This window comes from Dromiciops gliroides, chromosome 1, assembly GCF_019393635.1.
Source record: "Dromiciops gliroides isolate mDroGli1 chromosome 1, mDroGli1.pri, whole genome shotgun sequence".
NCBI classification, from domain to species: Eukaryota; Metazoa; Chordata; class Mammalia; order Microbiotheria; family Microbiotheriidae; genus Dromiciops; species Dromiciops gliroides.
In genome coordinates, this window is record NC_057861.1 from 758,978,482 (window position 1) to 759,005,365 (window position 26,884).

The following is a 26,884-nucleotide window of genomic DNA, read 5'->3' on the forward strand; positions in this document are numbered from 1 at the left end:
CCGGGTCCTAGTGCTAGTGTCTGGCATGTGGTGGGAGTGTTCGTGTTTCCCCAAGGCTACACTGAAGCACTGGGCAGTTCTCAGAGCCGGAATCTCTCTGTTTCCCCTGCTATGCTGCGGTGTGTGGGGGCTCCCTGTTGTTGGTTGCCTGCTCCATGGCTGATTTGCTGAGGCCGGGCTTGCTGCTGGATTGGCTGGGATGCTTCCTGTCCTGGCTTCACTCCCCTTTTACCTGAGTGAGACAGATTTTTCCTGCTGATCTTTCAAGTTTCTTGAGCTCAAAAGATTGTTTCACTCCAACGTTTTGTGGGTTCTGCTATTCCAGGATGTGTTTTGGGGTGCTATTTTATTGTTATTTGGGGGTGAATATGGGAGAGTTATGATGATTTACTGCTTATTCCACCATCTTGGCTTCAGGAAGTCCTTTCCCTCCTCAAATTCTAGACTTGGGGGATCTTGACAGAGGCTTCATTTATCTGTCTGAGGTCTCCTCTTGTCTCCCAGTAGGCCTTCAGCCTGCTTAGCTCCCAGAACAAGTGTCTAGAGAAATCAGTGAGTCTTTGAAGGTCACTAGAGCAAGTCAGAAAGCATTTACCAAGCACCTACTGTGTGCCGGCACTGTGGCTACAAAGAATGGCACAAGACACTCGGCCCCATTCAGGTCACTCTGTAGAAATTGGCTCTAGCCAGTAGGGAAGCCCTTAACTTTCCTTCTCAGGCTGGTATGTGTTAGGCCTGAGATTGCTCTCTGAGGAAGGCCCTGAGTGCCGTTCCAGCCAGATGTGGCTATTTCCCACTGTCCACCACAGCCCTACCCAGGTTTGGGGAAGTGCCTTATCTCTCAAGTCTTAGTTCATAGCCTTGGGCAGTCTCCCTAGAAATGGAATCGTTGAGGTCTATACTGACCCTGTCCCCTTGCAGGCCACTTAAAGCTTCATAGTGGGGCAGCTAGGTGTCAAAGTGGATAAAGCACCGGCCCTGGAGTCAGGAGGACCTGAGTTCAAATGCTGCCTCAGACACTTGACACTTACTAGCTGTGTGACCCTGGGCAAGTCACTTAACCCCAATTGCCTCACCAAAAAACAAAACAAAACAAAACCATAGTTCACTTGCTGGTGGAGGCATCTTGTTCAGTTGCTTTAGTCCTGTTGACTCTTCCTGATCCCTTTTGGGGTTTTCTTGGCAGAGATGTTGGAGTGGTTCTGCCATTTCTTTCTCCTGCTCATTTTATAGATGAGGAAACTAGGACAAACAAGGTGAAGTGACTTGTCCAAGGTCCCACAGCTAGTAAGTGCCTAAGGCTAGATTTGAACTCAGGTCCTCCTGACCCTAGGCCCAGTGCTCCACCAAACCACCCAGCTGCTTGTCTACATGCACCCTTAGAGAAATCAGGACTTGAGGCAGTTTGGATGTGGGGAGAGAGGGGGACTCGTAGGTAGGTCTCGTGTTTTATTCATGCCTCTGAACATGCCAAGAGTGTGAATGGGAGCAGGTCGCCTCTGACCCAATTTCCTCATCTATAAAATGGGGATGATGGGTGGAGAATGCTTTGTAGACCTGAAGGGTATTTCTCCCATTTCTAAACTTGCCCATGACTCCCCAGGGCGCCACCCCCCTCCCGGCCCCAGGCTCACACCCTAGGAGTCATCCTGGGTTCCTCAGGCCCATGTCTCTCCATAGGCCTGGCCGGACTGTCTTCTGACAGTGGGAGAGGGGGCACCCCCATGGCTGCTGCTGGTGCTGCGAGCTCCAGGTCATCCTCCATTCAGTCACCCTCACCCCAAAGGAGCCAACTGGGGGGGGTACGATCCCCTCCAGGATAAATAGGAAATCCAAGGGCGCACAGCCTCTTCCAGCCTCTCTCACCTCACCCCGCCCCGCCCCGCCCCCCCCCCATCTGGTCCTGGTTTCCAATGTTCCTTATAGTCCCCACTCAAATTCCTCCTCCTCCAGGAAGCCTTCCCTCTCTCCATCAGCTCCCAGATGGGGCACAGCTTTGCTAACAGTTGTCTCCTCCATTAGACTGTCAGCCCTTCGAGGGCAGGGATTGGCACCGGGCCTGGGCACAGTAGGTGCATATGTTCTTGTTTCATTTTTAATCACTGAAAGTCACTGAGTGTGGCAGGCTTTTCTGGAAGGACCGAGCAGCCTGGCTTGGAAGCTTTTCTCTTCCACTTTCCTATGTGACTGCCCCCATTAGGCCTCGTTCCCCCCATGAGCCTCCATTTGCTCCTCGACAAAATGGGGGGAGGGTTTCAGGCTGGACGACCTTTGAGGTCCCTTCCAGGTCAGGCTGCTACGATCGCCCAGGAGCTGGGTTCAAATTCGGCCTCAGCTCCTTGATAGTTGGGGTCAGCAGCCCCTGGGGCTCTCGACCTTCCTCCGTCTCCTCCCCGGGCAGTGATGACTCCCCAGGGCCCCGGATCCAGCCCTCGGGCTGGGAGTCGAAGCTGCACCTGCCGCTCCAAAGGACAGCCTGCCAAGTCCCCATGGCCCGTGGCCCCGCTCCAAAGCAGACACAAACAACAAGCCGGGGCGGCCGCGCACAGCTGTCCGGAGACCCACAGGAGCTCTCCAGGCGAGTGCGCCCCCGTCCCCCTCAGTGGAAGGGACCCCGCCCCCGAACCCCTTCAGAGCGTCCGTCATCGGTCCCGCCTGGACCGAGCACCCGGACAGTGTCGGGTCGGGCTGGAGGTGCTGCAGGCCAGCGCGCTCCCCTGACGCTGCGGGTCCCCCGGGGAGCCCCGGACGGGCCCGGCCCGGCGGCCCCCGCGGCCCCGGCAGACCCCGCGGCCGGCCCCGAGAGCTAGGGAGCTCAGTCCGCACTCGGGCTCGGGACGCCCTGCAGATGTAAAGTGAGCCTGTGGCCAGCAGGAGGAAGAGGAAGTGAGAGCAGCGGCGGCGGCGACGGGGGCGACGGGGAGGCAGCCGCGGAGGTGGCGGCTGAGGACGCGGGCTGTGGGGGTGTGAGTGTATCCGAGGGTGTCTGACGGAGGGGGAGATCGCGCGCAGGACGCGCGCGCGCGCACACACACGGACACACACGGACACGGGCGCTGACGGCCGGAGTCCGAGGCTAGGGAGGGCGAGGCTGAGGCTGAGGATGGGATCGTCCCGGCCGCCAGAGCCAGTCTGCGAAAGCTAGAGCGGCCCCCGCGCGCGGAGCCCCCGCCCGGTGCCCCAACTTCGGGGCTGGCAGGCGAGTGACCGAGCTCCCTCCCTCGCGCGACCCGGACCCGGACCCGGAGCCTGCAGCGGAGACAGCGGTGCGCAGGTTAGCAAAGTTTCCTGGGCGAACGGAGAGGGGGGAGAGGGCGGTTGGGGGGTCTGTGATGGTGTGTGCGCCACTCTGTGTGTGTGTGTGTGTGTGTGTGTGTGTGTGTGTGTGTGTGTGTGTGTGTGTGCGCGTGTGCCGGGCTTTCTCGGCGTGCGGCTGTGTAAGCGCTTGGGTGTCTCTCTGTGCGTTTGTGTGTCTCTGTGCTTGGCTCCATATCTCTGCGTGTCTCTGTCCCTGTCCTTATTCGTTTGTGCGGTTGTGTGTGTGTGTGTGGGGGCACACACTGTTGCCCAGGGCACCGAGAGGAGGGGGCCGCCGAGGCAGTTGCCGCAGCCGCGGGGGTGGAGGACAGATCGGATCGTGATGGGGAGTGGGGGGAGACGCTGCAGGGACTGTCCGGCCCGGGGGTGGGGAGCGCCCAGGACAGATAGAGGGACGCCGGCAGGGAGCTACGCGCTGCGCCGCTGGAGGTTCCTGGCTCTAGCATTCACTGGGGAGACCGTCCGGGCGAGCGTGGAGCCCTTTGGGGCGCCGCGGGGCCCAGGAGGAAGATTTGGGGCTCGGCCAGCTCTGCGCTCCTGTTAAATATCGGCCACCCCCTCTGAGCTTCTGATCTCCTAGCGCGGAGGGCTGGCAGCTACTAGGACAGCTCGGAGATGCGGGGACCCGGACAGCAGGGGCTGCCAAGGGCTAGCCCTCCGCTTCTGAGAGCTAGCGGTTGGCGTAGGGGCGTGTGGGGGCATCTGGGGGCGGGACAGGAGTCTTCGGGGGGGCCTTGGAGTCCGAGGATACAGTGGGGCTGCCAGGCAGGCAAAAAGTGAAGGCTGCCTCTGTGTGTGTGTGTGTGTGTGTGTGTGTGTGTGTGTGTGTGCGTGTGCGCGCGCGTGCGTGTGAGGGTATGTGTGTGAGCGCGCACAGTGATGCCTGCGGACGGGGGCAGTTTCCCCCAGCTATTTGCCCTGGGTCCCTCCTGGGTGACCTCGTCAGAACATGGCTCAGCCAGTGGCCCTCTCCCACCTCGGGGCCTTCGGCCTGGAGGCGGAGTTGGCATGGGAAGGTGGGGGAAGGGGAGGGGCTTGGACCTTTGCCTACCCCTGGGCTAAAGGCCGCCAGTTCGGTGGCTTTGCCCGAGGCGCTCCCTGCCTGGGAGGGAGAAGGAGTCAGTGACCCTCAGGGGTGCTGCGGTTTCACGCCCCCCTCCCTTCAAGTTCTAGGGTTCTTGCCTCAGCCTCAGGACACTTGATGAGCCCTGAACAGTAATGATGAGTCTGTTTCATGGTGCCAGTGGACGGTGAAGACTAGTGCATTCCCTAGGACCTTGGGCTCCACCCCGCTCCTTCCCAAGCCCACCAGGAAAGGACCCGCCCAGTGAGCTGGGGCCCAGAGGAGAGAGGCCTTGGGGATGCCAGCCCAGTCACTTTCTTGGGTACCAGTGAAGCTCCGACCCTGGGCAATCCCTCCCTGACTGGCCTTCCCTTGCATGATCACTCCATCATCCTAGTGATGATATGAGATGATTATTCATGTTTCCCAAGAACTCAGGGTGGAGCAGCGTTGCAGGGAAAAAATGTAAAAATCGGATGTGGGCTCTGGTCCCAGCCCTGCTGCTGGCATCCTGCTATAGGCTGCCCTGCCTCTTGTTTATAGCCAGGGAAACAGAGACAATGAATGGAGATTTATCTCTTGGTCTTTAAGTAGAGACAGTATAGTGGAGAGGTAAGGGGCAAATGCTATTTGTGCCACTGATTACCTGGGGGACTTGGACCAAGTCATTTCTCTTTGTCTTGGTAAAATGAGGTGATCTAAACTTGGAGATCCCACAGCTGGGCAGTGAGCTCTCCGAATGCCATTCATTCTTGCCCATCTTCAGCCCCAGAAATGCTTGTTGGGGCACTGGGATGAATGGCATCAGCCTTTGGACTCTGTTGTTGCTTGCTAAATAGAGACTCTGACTGGACTCCCCCCCCCCCAATACCTGCCTCTGGAGACAGCTGGGCCAAGCATGGGTGTGCCCTAGGCCGGGCTTAAAAGGGGTGGTGCCCAGTCTAGTAATGGGAACCCCCACAGCTTACTGCTTCCCTTGTCTGCCAGAGCCTTCTAGGTAACAGGTGCAATGTGAGATGGCACACAGTGAGTGCCCATACGTGAGACAGAGAGTGACTTTCTGATATTCAAATATGCTTTTTTTTTTGGTGAGGCAATTGGGGGTTAAGTGACTTGCCCAGGGTCACACAGCTAGTAAGTGTCAAGCATCTGAGGCCGGATTTGAACTCAGGTCCTCCTGATTCCAGGGCCGGTGATCTATCCACTACGCCACTTAGCTGCCCCCAAATATGTTTTTTAAAAAAAGTGATTGAGAGAAAGGAGGCAGTGTGGCTTTGTGAGGGTAGGGAGAAGGAGGGAGAGAGAGACAGAGAAGCAGAGGCAGAGACAGAGGCAGAGACAGAGATCCATCTCACTAGTGCCAGCACTTCCCAGGTAACTCTAAAGAACTGAGACTATCAGAATAGGTGGAGGGCATGTTCTATGCTAATGCTTTTTATACTAATGAAATCTGAGGCCCTACCCCAGGCCCAAATTAGAGAAACAAAAGTGCCCTTCTTGGCTTCCCACCCCTACCACACCCACTTCAGTGGCTGACTGGCTTAGGTTTGGGGATGAAGGCCAAGTCCGAGGCATTATCTCCAGATCTTGACCACCCCTAGAGCCTGGGGCCTGGGACTGGGAGAAGCCCTTGGCTCCCCCGCCCATGCCCCTGGTCTTGGACGCTCCCCCTTTTGGAGTTCCACAGGGTCACATAGAGGGAGGGGCTGCCAGGGGCTTTCTGCTTGGAAGAATTGGATGAGTCCAAAGGTAAGTGCTCCCATCCTTTGTCCTTGGGTTAAAATCCCACTTCAGACCTTCCATGGTGTGATCCTCTGCAAATCACTTTCTGGCTCTTTGACTCAGTTTCCTTATCTGTAAAACCAGCTGGGCTGGAACTGTCATCTTCTAGGATCCCTCTGGGCTCTAAATCTTTGTTCTTCTAGAATGTCAGCTTTAGGGGGCAGCCCTGGATTCAGGAGGACCTGAGTTCAAATCCAGCCTCCGCCACTTGATATTTACTAGCTGTGTGACCTCTGGGCAAGTCACTTAACGGTTATGGCCCTGCAAAACAAAACCAAAAAACAAAAGAATGTCAGCTTTAGAAAGTGTCTGCCTTCATCCTGACTTACATTATCGAGGCTTTTAACTTGAACAAGGGCACACATTGAGTCAGATGAAGGTAAGACAATCCAGCCCTTTCCTTGGCTTTTCCCACAGTACCACTCTATCTCCTGGGAGTCAGAGGACCTCTGGATTTGAAGTCAGAGGCTCTGGGTTCAAATCATGGCTCAGTAACTTGCCACTTATCTAAATCGACAGCCAATCACTTAAGCTTCTCTGAATTTCGATTTTAGTATTTGAAAAATTAAGGGATTGGACAACAAGATCTCCAAGGCCCTTTTCTAGCTCAAGCTCCTGTAATTTCACCAAATGTTTCCTCTTTCAGACTAGAAGAGACAGTCAGTAAATGTTTGTTGAAAATGAGAAATGATATTTTGTAGCTCCCTCAGTGCCTCCCATTGCACATAATGGGCCTCTCCTAAATGTGTGTTGACGCTCAGTACCCTAATTAAACAAGTCATAGTGGATTGCTAATGTCTGGCTGCTTCCCTCTCTGGCCCACGATTCCTTTCCAGGAGGGTCTCCCAGCCTTGCCCAGCAAAGCCAGGGCCACTTTCCCCTTGTGAATTATTTATCTCTGGTCTCCATCCTATCCCATCGTTTCCACCAGTAGCTGGTGGAAGAAGAGTATGCCTTTATAATGTGCAAAAAAAAAAATCTGCAGAAGACTTCCTCCCTTCCCCCACCAAGGGAGGTCAATGAATTATCCTTCTCCATTAATTGAGGAATTGCCCTTTGACCAAACATTCCTTTGTTTTCTGTAAGGTTTATACAGGAACTGGTACTTCATTAATAAATAAATGCTTGTTAATTAATCCCAACAGCATTTACTTGCATTTGAAAAATCATTCCTGTAAGACTTGCTGCACAGATTTAAGTCTAATCCTTAGCCTCTGCATTTGCTGGTGAGTAGATTTGCCTGTGGATCCTGGGACCCTGGCCTGGGGATTGGGCAGCACTGGCCAGGGACTGTCCCTTTCAGAAATCCACTTTCTGTAAACTGAGTCAGGAACAGCAGAGATGGCGGTCTTGGAGCCAGTGAGGCTGATAGAAGTGCTGGGTTTGCAGTCGAAAGAGCTGAGTTCAAATCCTGCCTCTGCCAATGAACAGTGGTGTGACCTAGAACTAGACACTACTCTATCGTTATCCTTTTCTGGAAACTAAGCACCTTTGGCTAGCGGCCTGTGAGATGCCTCCCAGCTCTGCAGCTATGCGTAATTCATGGGGTCACTGACTGCTGTGTGAAGAGGCAGAGGGTGGAGTCCTGCCCTCCCTGGCATCAGGCATCCCTTTCACCTTAGAATGAAACCCTAGTGCATTTTTGTCTCAGGGAATCACAGATTTCCGGAAGGAATCGCACCCATCTGGCCCTACTCCTGAGGCATCCAACTCCAAGATACATCCCCCACGAGTGGGCTTCTAGCCTTTGCTCAAAGACCACCCATGAGAAGGGCCCCCTCCCCCATTTCCAAGCCATTCTCATTGTTCCAAAGTTTGGTGGTTTTTTTTTTTTTCTGACATCCAGCCTAACATTTCCTCTTTTTTTTTTTTTTTTTTGGCCTGGCAATGGGGGTTAAGTGACTTGCCCAGGGTCACACAGCTAGTAAGTACCAAGTGTCTGAGGCCAGATTTGAACTCAGGTACTCCTGAATCCAGGGCTGGTGCTTTATCCACTGCACCACCTACCCGCCCCTAACATTTCCTCTTTTCCATATTTTTCCCGTGTTCCTTGTTGTGCCTTGTGACCGAGCAGAACAGGTGAGGTACCTCCTCCACACCACAGCCTTTCACATATTTGAAGACACCTCTCCTGTTTCTTCCTTCTCTTGCCCACTCCCTTCCCCATGTTTAAGCCTTCCCTCCACCCTTGATTTCCAGTGTGGGCCTTGGGGGATCCTGCCTTTGTTTTGCTTATCTTCCAACTTCCCGATTCAGAAAAGCTGTCTGGGGGTGGTTTCCCCTCCCAGCCAGGCTGCCTTTAATTACTTGCAGTGGCTTGCAGATAGAATGGTAACCACAGCAGCTGGCAGCGAGCTTGCGAGGACATGTAATTAAAATGAGCATTTTAGCCTACTGGGCTTGGCTACCCTAGAACCTCCAGGGAGGGGAAAGGCAAAGACCCCAGAATGTGACACACTCTGGGAAAGGAAGGGCATAGGCTGCAGGCTGCCCACAGGGAGCTGCGGGAGCTGGCAGCGGAGCTCGGGCGCCTGGCGACTGCTGGGTACATTACCTCAAAAGGCAATGAACGGGAAGCGCCAGACAGAGCTGAGACCCAGGCATCATTTACAGGACTGTACACAGCAGTCATTCCATAAGTGTCTGGCAGGGGCCGATTCCTACAGTATGAGCAAGGTTATTGCTATATGGAGGATTCCTGTCCCATCTATTAAGGGCAGTGTGGTAGAATAAGAACAGCAACAGCTAGCATTTCCACGGTGCCTACCAGGTGCCAGGCGCTGTGCTAAGCATTTTACAACTGGTATCTCACATCGGCTTCTCTACAGCCCTGGTGCTACCTGGAATAGCTCAGAATTGGGGCTGCCGTACTGTGTGAGGACAGACGAAACGGGCACACGTCTGGTGATGGGAAATGAGAGGCTTGGGGGTAGACCAGCTGGCTGAACGTACTTGTGCTCAGACAACAGGACGGTGCTATCTTTCTGTGGTTTCTACTTCCCTAGGGAAGGGGGCGGAGTTTCAGGTAATTGAAACCCTCATGGAAGCCTGAGTAGGAATGAAGCAGGTGGCTTAATAGGATGCCTTCTTTCTCCTCCTCCCTCCTCTTTTTCTTTCTTTCCTTTAAGACTTTCTCTTTCTCTCTCTCTTTGCCTCTTTCTCTCCCTCTATCCTTCCTTCCTTCCTTCCTTCCTTCCTTCCTTCCTTCCTTCCTTCCTTCCTTCCTTCCTTCCTTCCTTCCTTCCTTCCTTCCTTCCTTCCTTCCTTCCTTCCTTCCTTCCTTCCTTCCTCTTTCTCTTTTTCTGTTTAATTATAATCCCTTAATGAGCATCATTTGATCCATTTCTATGGCCATCAAACTGCTTGCTGTCAGGGGCAGCTAGGTGGCGCAGTGCATAAAGCGCCAGCCCTGAATTCAGGAGTTCCTGAGTTCAAATCCAGCCTCAGACACTTGACACTTACTAGCTGTGTGACCCTGGGCAAGTCACTTAACCCCCTTTGCCCCACAAAAAACAAAAAAACTGCTTGCTGTCACCTCTCCTCTTTTGCTCTGTCTCTCTTTTCACCCTACTTTTGGCCTGGGGCCTTGCCTAGGTCTCAGTGTTAGAGGTTCGAGTCTCAGTCTCTGCCTCTTGTTGGCTGTGGGGCATTCAGCAAGCTGCCGACACTCAGCTCCTGCTTCTTGTTCTGTAAAGCTGGAATAGGAGGAGGCTTCGGAGGAAAGTGAGTGATTACTGTTAGCTCCAAAGGAGAGGCAGGTGGTTAAGCAATATTAGGATCAGTGGCATCATCTGGGTCAGAACACACAATTACCCTCAATCTGAAGCAGACGTCAGGAGTTTCAGATTTCCCCCCCTCTGGTCTGTGGGCTCTGCCTAACCACAATAAGCTGGAGACTGTCCAATCTGTCAGGAGTGGGGAGGGGGCCATCTTGGTGAAGAGCCTGTCCATGCTGGATCAGAATCCTTTGAAGGTTTGGGGTATGGTGTTTGGAGAAGGGGATACTCCAGGAGGATGGGAGAGCTGTTCAGGGCTAGGCTGTTACATATGTTTGGGCCAAGCCAAAAGCAACTGGGGGAAGGATGGGGGGAGTTGAAAATTTAGGCTTTAGGTCAGAAAAAAACTTTCTGGCAATGAGGGCTGTCCAGACATGGAATAGGGGGTCCCTCCTAGGGGTGGGGTGGGTAGTGAGCTCCTCTTCTTTGGAGGTTTTCAAGCACAGACTGGATGACCCCTAACTGGCTATGGTGTAGAGGAGATCTGTGTCCACGTGTGGTTGAAGTTCTGAGTCCAGTTCTGAGATTTGGGGATTCTTTGATTCCTTGGTTCTCCTAAGCCTTTTTATACTGTAAAATAGATTGAAAGCTAATGGGGTTGGGTGTGAAACCATCAGAGGGAGATTTGGCTAAGAGAGAAAATGTTTTTGCCTGAATGTAGACTTTCTTCATTTTGGGTACCACTTCCATAGTCCGAACTGTCTTCCATACTTTGTAAGAAAAGATAGAACCTTCATTATCTAGAAAGTGGGTGACTGGGTGTGGGTGGGGTGGAGTAAGAGCTGAAATATGTTGGTTTGGGGACTGGGGGTAGTGTAACCAAATCTGTGGGAAATGATGTTGCTGTGAGTGTGAGTGTCTGCGTGTGTGTGTGTGTGGGGGGGGGGGTGCAGCCACACAGCTGCCTCAGTAATTACAGGCCCCTAGAAGTAGAAAAAATCTCACAAATTATAGCCCACTGTTGAGTTGTTTCTCCCACTTCTGAAGTCACTTTTCCATGTTCTAAGTGAGGTGCTTGGTGTAGAACGTCAGCCCCTGCTTGGGAGGGTGTGTGGTCCGGCCGGGAGCAACTGCTTCATCTCATTTCTTTCCCTGACCTGAACTTGTCTGTTCTAACTGAACATCCCTCTCTCCGTCCCCCCGCCACCCCACTGTTCCCTGCTCTCCACTTAGGTGCTGCCCCCTGGAGTCCCGGTGTAGACTGTCGGCTGTCTTCCACCTGGCTGCCAGTCATTTCCCTAAAACCCAGGACTGACCATGCTCAGTAGCCTCTTTAGGGCTTCCCAGCATTCTGTGGTCCAATTCAGTGCATACTCTGGAGCTTGGCCTTTGAGGACACCACAATTGAGGGACTATCCACCTTCTAAACTTAATTCATGCTGCTCCACACTTACTCTGTTCCATTAGCAATCCCCTATATTCCTGCATCTGTAGATACTATGGGCCGGGCCTGCCCTCAGGGAGCTTATCTTCTGGTGAGCAGAAACCCTACAAAAAGGAAGATGGAATGGGAGGGGAGAGGTGCTGGGTGGAAGAGTCAGAAGCCAGGAGAATAAAAACATCAGGGGGTATCTAGGTGGTGCAGTGGATAAAGCACTGGCCGTGGATTCAGGAGGGCCTGAGTTCAAATCTGGCCTCTGACACTTAGTAGCTGTGTGACCCTGGGCAAGTCACTTGGCCTTGTTTGCCTCAGTTTCTTCATCTGTAAAATGCGCTGGAGAAGGAAATGGCAAAATAGTCCAGTACCTCTGCCCAGAAAATCCCAAATGGGGAGGAGAAGACTTCTATTTTTCCTGAAGCCTCTGAGTCTGACCATAGGCTGAGGAGAAGCCCAGTGTACAATAAAAAACCCTTTCGATATGGAATCTGTACCAAAGTGGAGATTATCCACCCTTCACCAACCAGTGATCCGTTAGGATGTTTCCAAGTGTTGGCAATGGAGTGTTGCTATTTGTTTCTATTTTCCGATGGACCTTTCTTTCTTTGCCATTCCTGCTCCTCGGGTGCGACCCCGTGTTTGCTGCTAGATCCAAGTAAAGACGCACCTGCTTCCCGCCCTGGAGTTTTGTTATGTGATGTGGATTATTTCTGCCCGTTGACAGGCGTGTCATGGCGCCTGGGATGGTCCTCACTGTGTTTTCTCTGATTATCAGTGAGGCTCAATAACGAGTTTTCCTTCCTAGATCTTCCTTTATTTCTGGCTTCCTGGCTTCCTGGTTCTCTTTATGTGGGTCATGTATGTCGAAGTGAGTTTATTCCCAGATAGTGAATGATTTTTCTTGATAGAAATAGGGTCTCGTCTCTCCATGCAGTATATGTAAAATGTTTTCTGGCTCTCCATTAGTCCTATATAAGAATCCAAATGACTTTTGCAGGTTTATCTTGCATTCTGCAAAGTCAATTACTTTTTTTTTTGTTGAAGCTGATGGATTTTCTAGGTAAACAATCATGTGACTCAATCCCCTGGTGGAAGTGAGAACTGACACCCTTGATTTTGACCTGTTTTCTGGGGGAATGTGGCTGTTTCTCACTTGCATAAAGCTTGCCTCTGGGTTTTAGGATGCTTTATGTTGGGTCCATAAGAAGTTCCTCAATTCCTAGTTTCTGTAGGCTTTTTTTTTTTTGATAACTCCTGGATGCTGTCTTTTATCAGCCTTTTGCAAATCTATTGATCTCACTGTGTGATTCTGATGCCACGGATTCCTCTAGCGCTGAACCCTCCTGGAGTCCCTGGTCCACATCCTTCTTGGTTTCCGGAGGGCTTTTGATCTGCTGAGGTGGAGGGAACACCCACCAGGAGGAAGTGTACATCAAAGGGCCAGCCACCCTTTGGTCATGTTATTGTGAATAAATTTATTTTAAATGAATGTAGCCTGCATGAGAAGCATTCAGCTGAAAGACTTTATGCTTGGGCTTTATGTGAAGGAAGATACAACAAGAACTCAGTAATTCTACTTGGAATGCGGGGAGGTCAGTCTAGATGAGAGAAAACCAAATAGAGATGGACCAGTAGGTAGAGTGCTAGACCTGGAACCAGGAAGACCCGAGTTCAAATCCTGCCTCAGATACTTACTAGCTGTGTGATGCTGGGCAAATCACTTAACCTGTTTGCCTCAGTTTCCTCAACTGTAAAATGGAGATCATAATGGCACCTATTTTCCAAGTAGGATCAAAGGAGACAAACTGTAAAGCTCTTTGTGAACCTTAAAGTGCTACATAATGTCAGCTCTTATTCATTACCCAGAGAAGTGGTATGTCACAGGGATGAGAGGACCAGCCTGGGAGTGGAAATACAATAAGGGGAGTCGAGGCTATTTTTCCAGCTCTAAGATTCAGAGATTGAGTCTGGCTGGGCCTGTTCAGCACCCCGCAGAGAGAAACACTGGTGGTCAGTACATTTTTTATCTAGTTAATGAACAAACACAACAACTTGACAAAGTGCCCTATTCGGGCCAGCTATTATCAGCCTCTTTTGCAACTGCTTTGCTTTCAAGTAATACCCTTCAATCCTTAAAAACTGTTTCCCCTTTATCTCCTCCCTCACTTAGCTGCTGGCCCTGCAGTCATGCTTCCAATATGAATGTGAAGAGTGGATCTGTTTGTAGCGGGCGTCCAGGCTTGGCCACCATAGATTCCAAACACTGGCGCCCCACCAGAGGCGCTGCTAAGTGTTTGGCATCTTCAGATAAAACCTTCCCTCTCCCCCCACCCCTACTCTCACGGGTCAGTCCAGCAGCTCTTATTAAGCTCTTCCTGTGTGCCTGGTTCTGCTCGGGCACTGGAGCATCAGAGACAAAAACAAACCCCCAGAATGCAACACGTGCCACTCAAGGGTTTTCTATTCTCTGGGGAGATAGAACTTGTACTCACTGAAGGCTTATTCTTGTTTAGTCATGTCTGACTCTGTGTGACCCCCTCTGGGCTGTTCTTGGCAAAGATCCTGCAGGGGTTGGCCATTCCCTTCTCCAGCTCATTTTACAGATGAGGAAACTGAGGCAAACAGGGTGAAGTGACTTACCCAGGGTTACACAGCTAGGAAGTGTCTGAGGCTGGATTTGAACTTAGGTCTTCCAGACTCCACCTTCCATCCACTGTGGCACCTAGCTGCCCATGCAGATGCAAAATAGATGCAAAGTTGACTTTGTTGGGGAGAGAAGCACCTACTGGGGGGGGGTGAGGAAAGGTCCCTTGGGGAGGGTCTTGGTTTTGGTTAATGTGGATTAAATAGCTGTCTGGGGGCCCTTTTAGTATTCACATCCCTGGAAAGAGGAAAAATGATGGGAGATGACAGGGAGGAGCGTTTACCTGAAAGGACTAGGCCTTGAAGAGGGAGCTAAAGCAGCCAAGTGATAAGGCCCAGGCCTGGGAAGAAGTGACCCTCTTCAGGTGGGGCTAAAGGCCTTCTGAGCCTGTACGTGCAGCTGCCTGGGCGGAAGCCGGGCCCCAAGGGCCAGGCCCTACCTTGTCCTTGGGAGCTTGCCTTAACTTTGCCACCATCTCCGTCACAGGCGGAAGTCCTTGGGGGGAAAGCCCCCAGTGTTTACTTCTGGGCACCCCCTACCTCAAGCCGATCCATGCCTCTAGTCTCTGCTGATTTGTGGTGTCAGCCTCAGGGCCTTGTAATAGGGGAGAACGTGTGTCGTCTTGGGAAGGAAGGGTGGGTTACCTGCCCATGAGAAGAGTGGAGAAAAAGCAGATGGCCTCCACAGACTTTCTTCTGGGGCAGCAGCTTTGCCCTTTGGGGGCTGCCAAACAATCAGGAATCCCAGAGCTTTGGAGTTTAGAGTGACTTCGAGGACCCTCCAGACCAAGCCTGCTAAGACAAGATTCCCACCTGCAGCACTCTGTCTAGCGGGCCCTCCTGTCTTGTGCATGGGAAGCCCGCCATCTTCCTTTTGGACAGCTGGTCTTCCTTAGGGGGAGATGAAATATGCCATCTGTAGTCTAAGAGCCAGTGGAGATTGGACGGCAGGACAGATGTCTTAATGTTGAGTTTCTCCAAAGCAGAAGGGGCAGCTTTGGGTGGTGGTGGGCTCCCCATCATGGAAGTATCCAAGTGGAGTGTGCTGACCACTTGTTGAGGATACACACAGCAGAGAGGATGCTCATTCAGGAGTGGGCTGGACCAGAAGCTGGCCCACAGGAATGTCTCCTGGGCATTCTCTGGTTCTGTAGGGGGAGCAGAGTATTAGAAGGACGAATCTGACCCTGCCGGTGAGAATGGAACATCTCACAAGTGCTCGACTGCCCACAGGCCCTGGGGCCTTGTCCTGTGACTTGGGATTCTCCAAGTCCACTGCCCACTAAAGAGGAGAGCAGCAGCTTGGCCCAGGATTTAGGAGGCCCCAAAGTTCATCCCCCAACATGATCGGGGCCAAGTCTGAGTCTGTTTTCCTTTGCTTGGGTGTAAAGTGAGGGGCTCGTTAAGCTCGTTACGATGAGGTGATGAAGGATCTAGGACTCTGAGCTCCTCTGAAGGCGTTGGGACGAGGTCCTGTGAGGATTCCTTCCACCCTGGGCTTGGAGCCCTGCCCCGTAAGGAATGTTTTTGGCTCAGGTGAGTTGGTGACAAAGAGAATGCTTTTTAAGGCTGAAATAGAGACTCTGCCAAACCATCCCATCCTACTTGGATCTTGGGAAGGGCTTCCAGCTGTCCTCAGATATAAGCATGTGATGGCTCCAGAAACAAAGGAAGACCTGCCTATGGCGTTCGACCTTGAGCAAGATGTGGGGCACCGTTTTACAGTTTTCCACCCAGGTGGCATCCAGAGGTGGGAGAATCCATCCCTAATCCCTGCCCAACATACAGGCCCCAGCCAGGTACTTTATTTTGTTTATTTTGTTTTTTTGTGGGGCAGTGAAGGTTAAGTGACTTGCCCAGAGTCACACAGCTAGTATCAAGTATCTGAGATCAGATTTGAACTCAGGTCCTCCTGAATCCAGGGCTGGTGCTTTATCCACTGCACCACCTAGCTGCCCCCAGCCAGGTATTTTGGAAGGAATTTTCACTGTTAGATTTTTATCTCAAAACAGCAAATATTTCACGAGCAGTCAGATGAAAGATCCTCTCCACCATGGAGAAAGGGGAAGCTGGCCCTTTGCTATTCCTGTTTGTCAATTCAGAGCTTTGGCCTATGAAGAAAAAGCCATCTACAAATTAATTACATGAATTAAGTGGTGCTCTGTAAATAAGATGTTAATTGGCATTCTTCCCCTAGTCCAAGGGTATAAGAAAGACAAGTCACAGGTCTCCTGAAACTGTGACCAGGATGCCTTGAAAGCCCTATTTCTCCTCCTCTGAATGTCCTGAGGTCATGACACCTCTTGGCTTCATTTGTTTCCTTGACCCATAGGTGATGGACATGGCTTGGTGTTCCCCTGAACCTCCTGACTAGAAGGGGAAGGGGTCCAGACTTCTCCCTAGCGTGCCCAGGCGTCTGTGCCTGTCCCGGCGCTATCTGCCATTGATCATCATCATTGTCATCATTCCCACCACCAGTATCATGAATAAGGACATAGATGGCATTCTTATCAAATCTGAAGTTGACACCAAGGGAAGGGAGGGGGGGAAGGGGGGGGAGGGAGGGGGAAAGAGGGGGGGAAGAGGGGGGGAGGGAGGGAGAGGGAGAGAGAAAGAGGGGGGAAGAGGGGGGGAGGGAGGGAGAGGGAGAGAGAGAGACAGAGAGAGAAAAACGCATGTCTCCAGGCAAGAACCCTTGACTGAATCCAGTAGGTATGACTGTATTCTCCTTGTATCTGGCACAGTGTGGCATGATTGTGTTCCGTTGTGAGTGTTACATTTTAGGGAGGAAGGACATTGGTACCTCACAGCACATCTCGACCAGGGGAATGGATGGGGACTGCTACTGCACCACCTGAGAACTAGCTGAAGGAAGGGCTATATCCTGGTAAAGGGAAGATATGGCGGAGCATGACATCTCTTTAAGTAGTCAAAGGGCTGTGTTTGGAGATGATCTTCTTGGCCAACAGAGGGCAGAACCAGGTAAAATGGAGAAGCGGTAAAAGTCACAGGAGAGGCTGCTTTCAGCTTCACTTCAGGAAAAACATTCCTGACCATTAGAGTCAGAGTGGAATGGGTAGGGTCATAAGGTAGTGAGTTCCCCATCATGGAAGTCTTCCAGTAAAGGCTTGTCAAGGTTGCTCTACAAAGGATTTTCTTCAAGTAGGGGGTGGACTAGAGAGCCATGGAGACCCCTCCCAACTTGGAGATGCTCTGAATTGAAGCTTTGTCCAGGCTTCTGCTCCTTGTTTCCTCCCTGACCTTAGACAGGCCTCTCATCAGGCTCACGCCGAGTTTACTCATTTGTAAAATGGGAGGTTTGGTCTCCCAGCTCCAGATTTCTGAGCCTCAAAGTCAAGAGGACCTTTTTGTCGGGGTCCTTGTGCACTTCATCTCAACACATGAACCAGTGCAGTGGGGTCTGGCCATAGAGAGCCAGACACCAGAGTCCTTACCCTCTGTGAGCTTGCATTTGGGGAGCAAAGTGCCTGGCTCAGAGAGGAAAGACAGAGCCATTTGGGGGAGACCAGGAAAGGCAGAGGTGGGATCTGAGCTGGGATTCCTTGAAGCTTGGGGAGGACTTCCTCGGGACTCAGTTTCCTTCTCTGCGCTGGTAGTGGATGAGCCTTCCAGCTCTGGAATCCTATCATTTAATGCAAATTCCCCTTGACAATCTGTGCCCAGAACTCCTCTTCCCATCCCCTTAGCCGTCCTGCTTCCCACTGGGAGTGGAGTGCTCCGCTTGTCCATGCATGGTCAGATCAGTCAAATCCTGGGATCATCCACAACTTCACTCCAGTGATTGTTTCAACCACCCCCCCCCTTCAATTTCTTATCATTTCCCTTTTCCTCTTCACCCGTGGTAATGATGGGATAGTTTAAATATGGTAAACTGCACCCCCTCCCTGCCCCCGCAAGGCCTGGACAGGGAGTGAGAAGTGGAAGACCTGAGCCCCAGCTCAGAACTTCAGAATGCTCAGGATGGAATGAGATCCAATTTGTAAAGCACTTAGCCCGGTACTTGCGCTTAGTAGGCACTTACCAGATGCCTGTTCCCTTCCTCTCAAGGCAGTGCAGGTGGGGGGGCTTGGAGCTAAGGAAGAGGACAGCCTGGGAGAGATGACTTGGGGAAGATGGGACAGCTTTTCATGTCTGAAGGGCGGTCAAGGAGATGGGCATTGCTGTTTGGGGCTGACCTTTTAAGCCATCCAGTGAAGGCCCTTCCAAATAGGTCAGTGAGTAGCTCTGGGGAAGCCCGAGGTGCACAGGCTGAGAGGAGAGGGACCTTGGGGAAGGTCTAGTCTAACCTCTTCTTTGTAGAGAGACTGGGCCTAGAGCGGGGAAATGACTTGCCCAAGGCAACAGGGACAAGTCAGTCCTGGCATGCCTGTGTCCAGAATCTCAGCCTAGGAGCCCACTTCTTAAGGAGAAGGAGCCCAGAGCTGGGTGAGACAGCCTCGCCCCTTCGGGTTCCCAAGCCAGACTTCTTACTCCCCTGAATGCCGCTGGTGCTGGTGGGACTGGCCTTGGAAATCGGGTAGCCAAGTCCTTGTTGCTAATGAAGTTTGCCCCCCACCCCCCTCCACCAAAGGACTGTATCAAATTATTTTAACTTTTCCCTGACAAAGGCAAAGGGCAGTCTGGTTAGGGAGAGCCATGTTACAAAGAGTGCATTGTGGGATCTGCTAAGAAAGCTACTGATAACCACACTGAGAAACCCAAGCCTTCCCGGCCGGTCCTCTTGCTTACACTTGGAAGGGGCCCAGAGGCCGTCTCAACCAAGCCCTCAGTTTACAGAGGCTCAGAGAGATGGAGGCCTCCCCAAGGTCACTCAGGGGAAAGGGCCTGAGCTGGGACTCGTACCCAGATTCTGCTGGCTTGCCCCTCCGCACCATGCTCCGTCTACGTTATATTTTGCTCTTCTCACGTCACTGAGATTAGAGTTTTAACAGATGAATCGCATGTGACATTTTAATTTTATGTCTAAGCAGGGTCTTAGCCTTTTTGTTCTCCTCTATTTTGCCTCTATCTTCATTTGCTTTTTTGGCATTAGTGCCCAGGCACCAGCCCAATGTTTTCCCTGCTGGTGAGGTCTCCATTGCCCTTTGGACGGTCAGCCTGAGATGATGTGGGGAATTCATTAGCCTAGCCTATGGGAAGGTGATGGGACAAATACTCTTCAGATGTCACAGACCAATCTCAGATGCCATAGTCTTGGCCCTGGGATCCAAAAAGAATTGCAGTGCGACCCATGTTTTAACATTGGCCTGAGTCAAAGAAGGTGAAATTTTGGGCATAAATAGGAGGTTGTTCTATGCTAGTCTAGGGTTCAAAAAAACCTTAACGAGATGGGGTGGGTGTGGCGATTTGTTCAAAAATAATCTGGGAGTTTTAGTGGACTGCAAGCTTGCTCTAAGTTAATAGGAGGGTAGGTAGCCAAGAGATGGAGCACTCTGAGGCTGCACTAAGGAAGGGGTGCTACCCATTATTCTCTGCCCTGGTCACACCATACCGAGTCTCGGGTTCAGTTCTGGGCTCAGAGGGTTAGGAAGGACCTTGCCAAGGTGGAGGGCATCCAGAGGGTGGACCACCAGGCTGACAAAAGGCCTTTGAGGTCATGGGAGGACTGCTTGAAGGAGCTAGGGAGGTGGAGCCTGGAGGAAAAAGTGGAAGCTCGGCTGGGAGCTGGGGATGGGGCACAGTAACCATCTTCAGAAGTGTCCCCCTGGAGAGGGAGTTACCTTCTTCTGTTTGGACCCTGAGTGAAAGATCAGGAGCAATGGGAGGTCTGATGCCAGGGAAGGGTTCCAGCACCCACCAGAGCTGTCCCACTGTGGCGTGGGCTACTTCAGGAGGTAGTGAATCGCCCGTCACCAGAGGTCTTTAAGCAAAGACTGGTAGATGGAAAGCCTTGGGCTTTGGGTTCCTTGGGGAGAGGGGGTTGACGAAAGGAGAGATGAGTTCAGCCCTATTTGGTGGGAAGAGCCTCCCTGTCCTGGATGAACTTGAGGCCCCTTGAGCACGACGTTTGCTCTATGTGTGTGTGTGTTTGTGTGTGTGTGTGTGTGTTTAACACGGCTGGTTTGGCTCAGGGTTGGGACGTTTGGATAAATTGTTTCAGCAGCATCGAGCCAAGACACTTATCAGGTTTCAATTTCCAGTTGAAACCTTGATCGTTGCTAGGAAAAATAATGTGTAGTTATAGTCTAGAGACATCAATTATGGAGGCAAAGAGCTGTCTGAGTGTAATAAAGAAGAGATGTGGGACCGCACTGGTGGTCACGCTCTCAGTCCCCCGGGGTGTGTCACTGGTGGGGTCACCCACTGCAGGGAAGGAGGGGGAGGGAGGGGAGGGAGGAGCTTCCAGCTGGGGCTTCCAGAGCCCACCCGGGCCTGGAGAGGTGAAACTTAGGCAGCAGACTCTCTAATGGGGACATTCCAGGGGCTGGTCAGCTGTGCCAGTGCTCAAGCCCTTGGCTCTGCTGGGCACCTAGCTCCCCATGAAGACTCTGGGGATGGGCATCAACTCAGGAAGCCACATGGGGCTTGTTGTCTTTTATGTTAGGTGCTGAAGGGACAGCTGGGTGGTGCCCTAATGCATAGAACACCAGGCCCGAAGTCAGGAGGACCCGAGTTCAAATCTGACCTCAGACACTTTCTAGCTGAGTGACCCTGGGCAAGTCACTTCATCTGTAAAGTGGGGATGATTAGAGCTCAGATGAGATCACACTGTATGCTGCAAACCCGTAGTCGCTCTATAATTGTTGGCTGTCATCATTAGGGTGTGGCCCCTTAGCTGAGTCTGGAAGGGAGCTGAGGGTTTCCTGAGGCTGAGCAAAGGAAGGGGAGCACTTCAGGCATGGGCTGGGGGGTTGCCATCAAGGCGCTCCCTCAGATATCTGGTCATGACCAGCCCTGAGAGGTCACGGCAGTGTCCACTTGGCACCCAGCAGGCAGGACCAAAGCTGAGTACAGCTTGCCCCAGAGAGTGCACCCTAGGCTACAGGGAATCCTGGAGTGGGGGAGTCCTCCCTCTGAGGCTGGCCCCAGGAAGTCCCAGCTAGCTCTGGGTCAGCTGAACTCCCCCAGACTACATTAGGGGCAACCAAATGCTTCTGATCCCCATTGGTTTCACAGACATTTGCATCCGCCTGGGACTGTCCTCTAGTCTCCAACACATTCGGAGGCTCCCGGAAATAGCCATGTCCTGGGTGCATAGACTAACCCAGAAAATGCCTCTGCCCACAACACAAGGTTCCTTCAGTTCATCGCTGCTTCTGCTTGTCCTGGTACAGCCTGGAGGGCGCTCTGCCCCCCTTCCCCTGCCCCAGTCTTCAGCTTTCAGCCTCACCAAGTGGTGTGAGATAGAACCAGGTGGGAGGGAGGCTTGTCTGAGATCTTCCAAGACGGATGCAAATGGAGGTTGGCCTGTGCCCACCAGGAGACAGACCCCCGTGCCTGGGGCTTCTGTGGAAAGATTCACACCTTATCAAGGCAGAGATTGGATCTCAGAGGCAAGAGGAGAGGAGAGTAGCCAGAGAGCTGAGCAAACAGCTGCATATGAAAGGATTAGGAAACCACTGAGAAGAGTCTCTGGGGATTTGGCCCCCATTATGGACTTCACAGAAGGAAAGAACGTGTCTGGAGTCCCGGATGTGTTGGTGCAGGTCATGCCCCAAGCTGCTCCCTGCGGCTGAGTGGAGGCTTCCTGCTGCTGTGCCAGCGCCCAAGCAGAGACCCTAACGGGGCTTTAGACCAGCTTCTGCTCAGTGCCCGTAGAGCTGAATTCTGGCCTGGGGGACAAGGTGGAGACCCCCAAGAGAGCAACCTGGCCAATCAGTCCAGAAAGGAAATGAAAAATCAGTGACTCACAGGAAGGTGTGTTCATCCAATCAGTGGCTGACCTGGAGGCAGGAGGGAGAGCTGATGTGATGGATGGCAGTAGTGGGATCCCCAAAGATCCCAACAGGTTGGGAAAATGGGCCGGATAGAACCGGGAGAAATAGAAGAGAGAGAAATGTGGCGTCCTGTTCCCCTACAGAACGGCTCATGTGGGAAAGACATGGGAGTCTAGTCAGTGAGTCTAGCCACAAACATGTCAAGGCCTGCTCTGGGCCCGGAGCGTGCAGAAGATGACGCAGGCCTGACTCTCAAGGAGGAGCACGTATTCCAGTGACATCGAGGTTACCCTGGATGTCAGAGGTGGCACTCACATCAAGATAACCATAATCATAGCAGGCATTTCTATAGTGTTCTAAGGTTCAAAAGCACTTTCCAAATATCTCACTTAATCTCTATGACAACCCTGGGAGGTTGGTGCTATGATGAGCCCCACTTTACAGCTGCAGAAACGGAGGCAGACAGAGGTGAAGTCACTTGCCCAGGGTCCCATAGCTAGTAAGTGTCTGAGGCAGGATTTGAACTCGGGTCTCTCTGCCTCCCAAGTCTGATGCTCTGTGAATTGTGCCACCAACTGTAGGTTTTCGGTTCTCATTGGTGTGGCTCATCAGCCCCATGAGCAAATTCTCCCTGGCTTCTGTCCTGGAAAGGTTTTCCGGCTGTTGCTGAACAAAGCACAGGTTCCTTGGCCTGGAACCCAAGGCCCTTCTCTGGCTGACCCAGCCTCGTCTTGTGAGACGATACCCAGGACCCCAGCCAAGGGGCTGCTCCGAGATGCCTCAGGCTCTTCTGCCTCTTCCTTCTTGTGTCTGGGGCCCCGCCCCCTTCTCCAGCTGCTGACGTCCTGCCTGGGCTTCAGGGCCAGGCTACAGGCCCACCTCCTCCCTGGAGCTTTCCTGGCCTTGCCAGAGAGATGTTCTCCCAGCCAGCCCCACACACTGGAAGTAGAGGGCCTTCCTCTTCTGTCCTCGCCCCTCTCTACTTTAGGCCCCATATATGTGCATTCCTCTCTCTCTCTCTCTCTCTCTCTCTCTCTCTCTCTCTCTCTCTCTCTCTCTCTACCTCTCTTCTTTCTTTCTCTGTACCTCTCTCCTCTCCTTATCCCTTTCCCCCTCCCTCCCTTCCCTCTCTGTCTCTCTCCACCCCCGCCCCTCCCTCCACTTGTCTCCCTTCTCCCTTTTGGTCCCCAATGCCCTGAAAGTAGTCTGTTCTGTTGATCTTGGTGACTTGCATTTCATTTCTCTGTCTCCTGGCTGAGCCTGGGGGAGGACAAGTGACAACACTTACAAGGTGCTTCCAGGCAGACACAAATGGGCACTGTGCACACCGCAGGAGTGATTTCTTCCCTTCTCCTGAAGGGCTGGGATGAGTCAGGGGAAATAAAATGTAAAGCAGCATCGGGGCTGATTTCCTCGACACCCCCTTGTCATTCCTTTTCATCGCCTGTGTTGGCTGTCCTGACATCGGAGGAGCTCGAGAGGTTCTTGGAAGCCCCCCCCCCCACGTTCTGAGCATGGGGAGTTCTTAATGGACATCCTATTGCTCCTACTGCAGACTGGGCAGAGCCATCGGGGTGATCCCTGAGTCCCGGGAGGGCTAAAGCCGATGGGCCACCAGCCCTCCACTAAAGCTTGGCCCCAAATTCCCCGTCATTAGGAAGTCACTCACTTATGTTCTGGTAGAATTGTGTCATCAAGGAGAAGTCAGCTTCCGTTAGTGACCCAGGCGAGGACCACGAGCTTGGCGGATGGTCCACCGCCTTCTCTCCCGCAGATGCCCTTGAATCAAAGGCACAAGGCAGCTTCTTTCAGTTCCACAAGCATTTGCTGACTGCTGTGCGCAGGTTGGGCACTTGGCCCACAGAGATGAGCCTGAAGTGGCCCTGCTTTCAAGAGGCCAAAGGTTGTGTGTGTGTGTGTGTGTGTGTGTGTGTGTGTGTGTGTGTGTGTGTGTGTGTGTGTGTGATAGGAAATACAGGCCCCAAACACAATAGCTACAAATCAAATCCCAGCTCCTCACAATGGAGGGCATTTGGGCTGGCCTGGGAGAGGCTTGGCCAGAAGCTGGGGATCCTGGGAGGCAGATGCGCACACTGACTTCCTTGGGCAAAGCCTTGGGGTAAAGAAATGGAATATCAGCCATCAGCAGCTACGTCCAGGTTGGCGACAGGCCTGAGGCGGGGAGGAAGGACTTTCCTGGCCAGCCAGAGGAGCCTGTATTTTATCCTTGAGGAGAGAGGAAGCCCAGGGAGTGGGAAAAGGACTAGGTCAGACCCCACCGCCGGCCTGGGCAGCAGGGGAGAGCCTGGAGGCAGAGGAAGGAACAAAACATGTTCTGCCCTCCATTACTAGAGTGATGGGGGGCGGGGGAGGGAGGAGCTGGACTCCGTAGAACTCAAGATGATTAGATAACGGACCAGGGAGGTTGGCGGAGGGGGAGCTTGAGATGGGTGAAAGGCAGCCTGAAACTTGGAGCTCACTTGATCTGGGAATCCTCTCCCCAGATGCAGAGCAGAACCTTGGGGGCGGTGGAGAAGGGAGAGGGAGGGGGCGCGGCAAACGGAACCCTCCCTCTTGTTGTGGGGTCACTCCCAGACTGCTTCCTGGTATCAGTCCCTGAACTTGACTGGTGAGCTCACACTGGGGGGCAGACTTGGGTGTGAGGAGCCCGTCCCTTCCTCCCTCATTCTGCCCCGGGGCCAATTAGGAAAGGGTCTGCTTGTGAAGTGGTCCAGATGCAGTGACTCAGTGGACTTTTCCTGTGTGACCAGGATCAATATTTGCAAAGCCAGTTGTGATTTTTTAGGAGAAAGACATCAAAACATTGTGGGCTGGGCAGAATAATAATAAAGTTCTGGTGGGCGTTTGAGGACCCCAACCCTATGGATTAGTGCATTTTGGAAGGGAGCTTAGGGCTTTTTTAGGCCAACTATTATTTTACAAATGGGGAAACTGAGGATCCTCAAGTCCTGGATTACACGGTTAGTAGTGATGTGAGCGGGGGATTCAAACCTCTGTCTTCTGTCTCTGAGTAAGTTCCAGCTTTCTCTACTCTACCCAAAATGCCTCCATCTGAGTAAAAGAACTTGGGGAGGGGGCCTCAGGGGCTCCAGGCATGAGCCTGGGATGGAGAGCTGAAGGAGATAGGGTGGGGGGAAGCATGCTGGGGGCTTGTTGGCTGGGAGGCCTGTGTGAACAGGTTCACACCCGGACCCCCAGCAGGAGGCTCAGGAAGGCCCATTTGTCGACAGATTCCTCACAAAGGCACAAGCTACAGAGACTTTCCCTGCCCAGTGGGGGTTTATAGGCCAGAGGAAGCCACCCCCCCCTTCCTCCTCCTCCCCGTGGGTGGAGGATGCTTGGCCTGGATAAGGGATAGCTCTGCTGGCTCTGGGCTGTCCGGTGTCCTCATCAGGAAGGAGGGAGCAGAGCAATGGGCATCTGGCTGATGTCCTGCTGAGAGAGACGTGGCAGGGGAGCAGCCCCTGCCCTCCGACCTGGCCCTGGGACCCTGGGTTTAGATTCTGCCCCTGGCCATTACTTACCACTTGTGAGTCCTTGGGTTGGTCCGTTAATATCCCTCCACCTCAGTTTCCCCATCTGTAAAGTGAAGGTCTTTTCTAGCGTCTGCTCTGAGAACCTCTGAGGAATTCCCTCATTTAGAGGAGGTGCAGGAGCAGGGAGGGTGGTGGCTTCACAGCGTCAGGAGGCATCTAAGTCACCTTTTAAAATCAGGCCATTCAAGTACAAAAAATAGGGCAATACTCAGATGACCCAGAATTTCTGAGCAGCAGAAATAGTGATAATAATGCTGATAATGTCAACAACACTGATGAGGCCATCAATAAGTAAGGTCTGCTGTTTCCTCAGAAGTAAGGAAGCCCAGAAGGGCAGTTAGTAGGTGACCCTCTTCCCCCTCCCCCCTCCCCCCACCCCGCCGGGCATCTTTTCTGATAAATCCTCCAGAGTCTCGGTTTCACTGGCCCTTGGAGTAGTAGGACCTGCCTGGCCCAGGGGAAGGAAGGAGATGTCACTGACCCCCCCTCTCTGTGGCTGGCCCCTTCACCTGTGCTGGAAGCTTCAGGCCTTGGTTGGCAGTATCCCACAACCATGGGTTTTAAAGCTGCAGTGAACTCAAGATAATTTAAGAGTGGGTGAGTCTCAGGGAGGGTGAGCGGTTTCTCTGAGCCACCCAGACTTACAGTTTCCCATTCCTGGGGTATGAAAGCTTGTGGGCATCTCCTCATGCAATTTAATGTTTTAGAAATGAGTAAATAGCCACGGAATTTTGGGTGTCTGGCTTATTTATCCCACTGGCACCTCAAACTCATTTCCCCATTTCTGTGGAGGCCACCATCATCCTCCTTGTCATCCCAGCTTTGAATCCATCTTTGGCTGTCACCTCTCCCTCTTCTTTGACATGTAGTCAGTCACAGAGTCCTGCCCCTTTTGTTGGCACATCATGCCTCACATCCACACATCCCCCTTGCTTCTATCCCAGTATTTCCTTCCCTGGACTGTTGAGATAACCCTCGCACTCACCTCCTCGTCTCCAGGTCCCTTCCTTCCCTCCCCTCCAATCCAGCCTCCCTTCAGCGGATGGTCCAGCTACATCTCTCCAATGGTTAGTTGGAGTTTGGTCCCTGTTCCCCCTTCTCCCACATTGAGAATATAAATTTCTTGAGGCTATATTCCTTTGGATTTTGCCTCCCTACTTTCTGCCATTGAGAGAATGTGTTGGACATACTGCAAGCACTTCATAGATTTCTATATTTGATTAATAGATTGGAAACAACCTGCTAATGAATGTAAGCTCCTGGCAAGGCAGCAGCTGGTTCATTTGTCTTTGTATCTCCAGCACCTACTACGTACATAGTGCACAGTAGGTACTTAATAAATGTTCATTGGCTGACAGATATGGGACAAAAAGACAGGAGTGTCTGGTACAGGTAATCTGCCAGTTGATTGTTGTCTCTCTCATCCAGGGGGAATTAGTGGGAAGGATGTGAAATTCCTTAGGAAAGAT

At 52.4% G+C, this 26,884-nt stretch overlaps 1 protein-coding gene across 1 annotated transcript in view; it reads left to right on the forward strand.

Annotated features, from left to right (window-relative positions):
* Window positions 1-2,881: 2,881 nt before the first annotated feature.
* ELMO1 (engulfment and cell motility 1) overlaps window positions 2,882-26,884 on the forward strand; it is a 376,252-nt gene continuing 352,249 nt past the window's right edge. The window contains exon 1 of the mRNA XM_043975135.1: window positions 2,882-3,274. The gene's annotated coding sequence lies outside the window, so the exon portion shown is untranslated. The remainder of the gene's footprint in view (window positions 3,275-26,884) is intronic.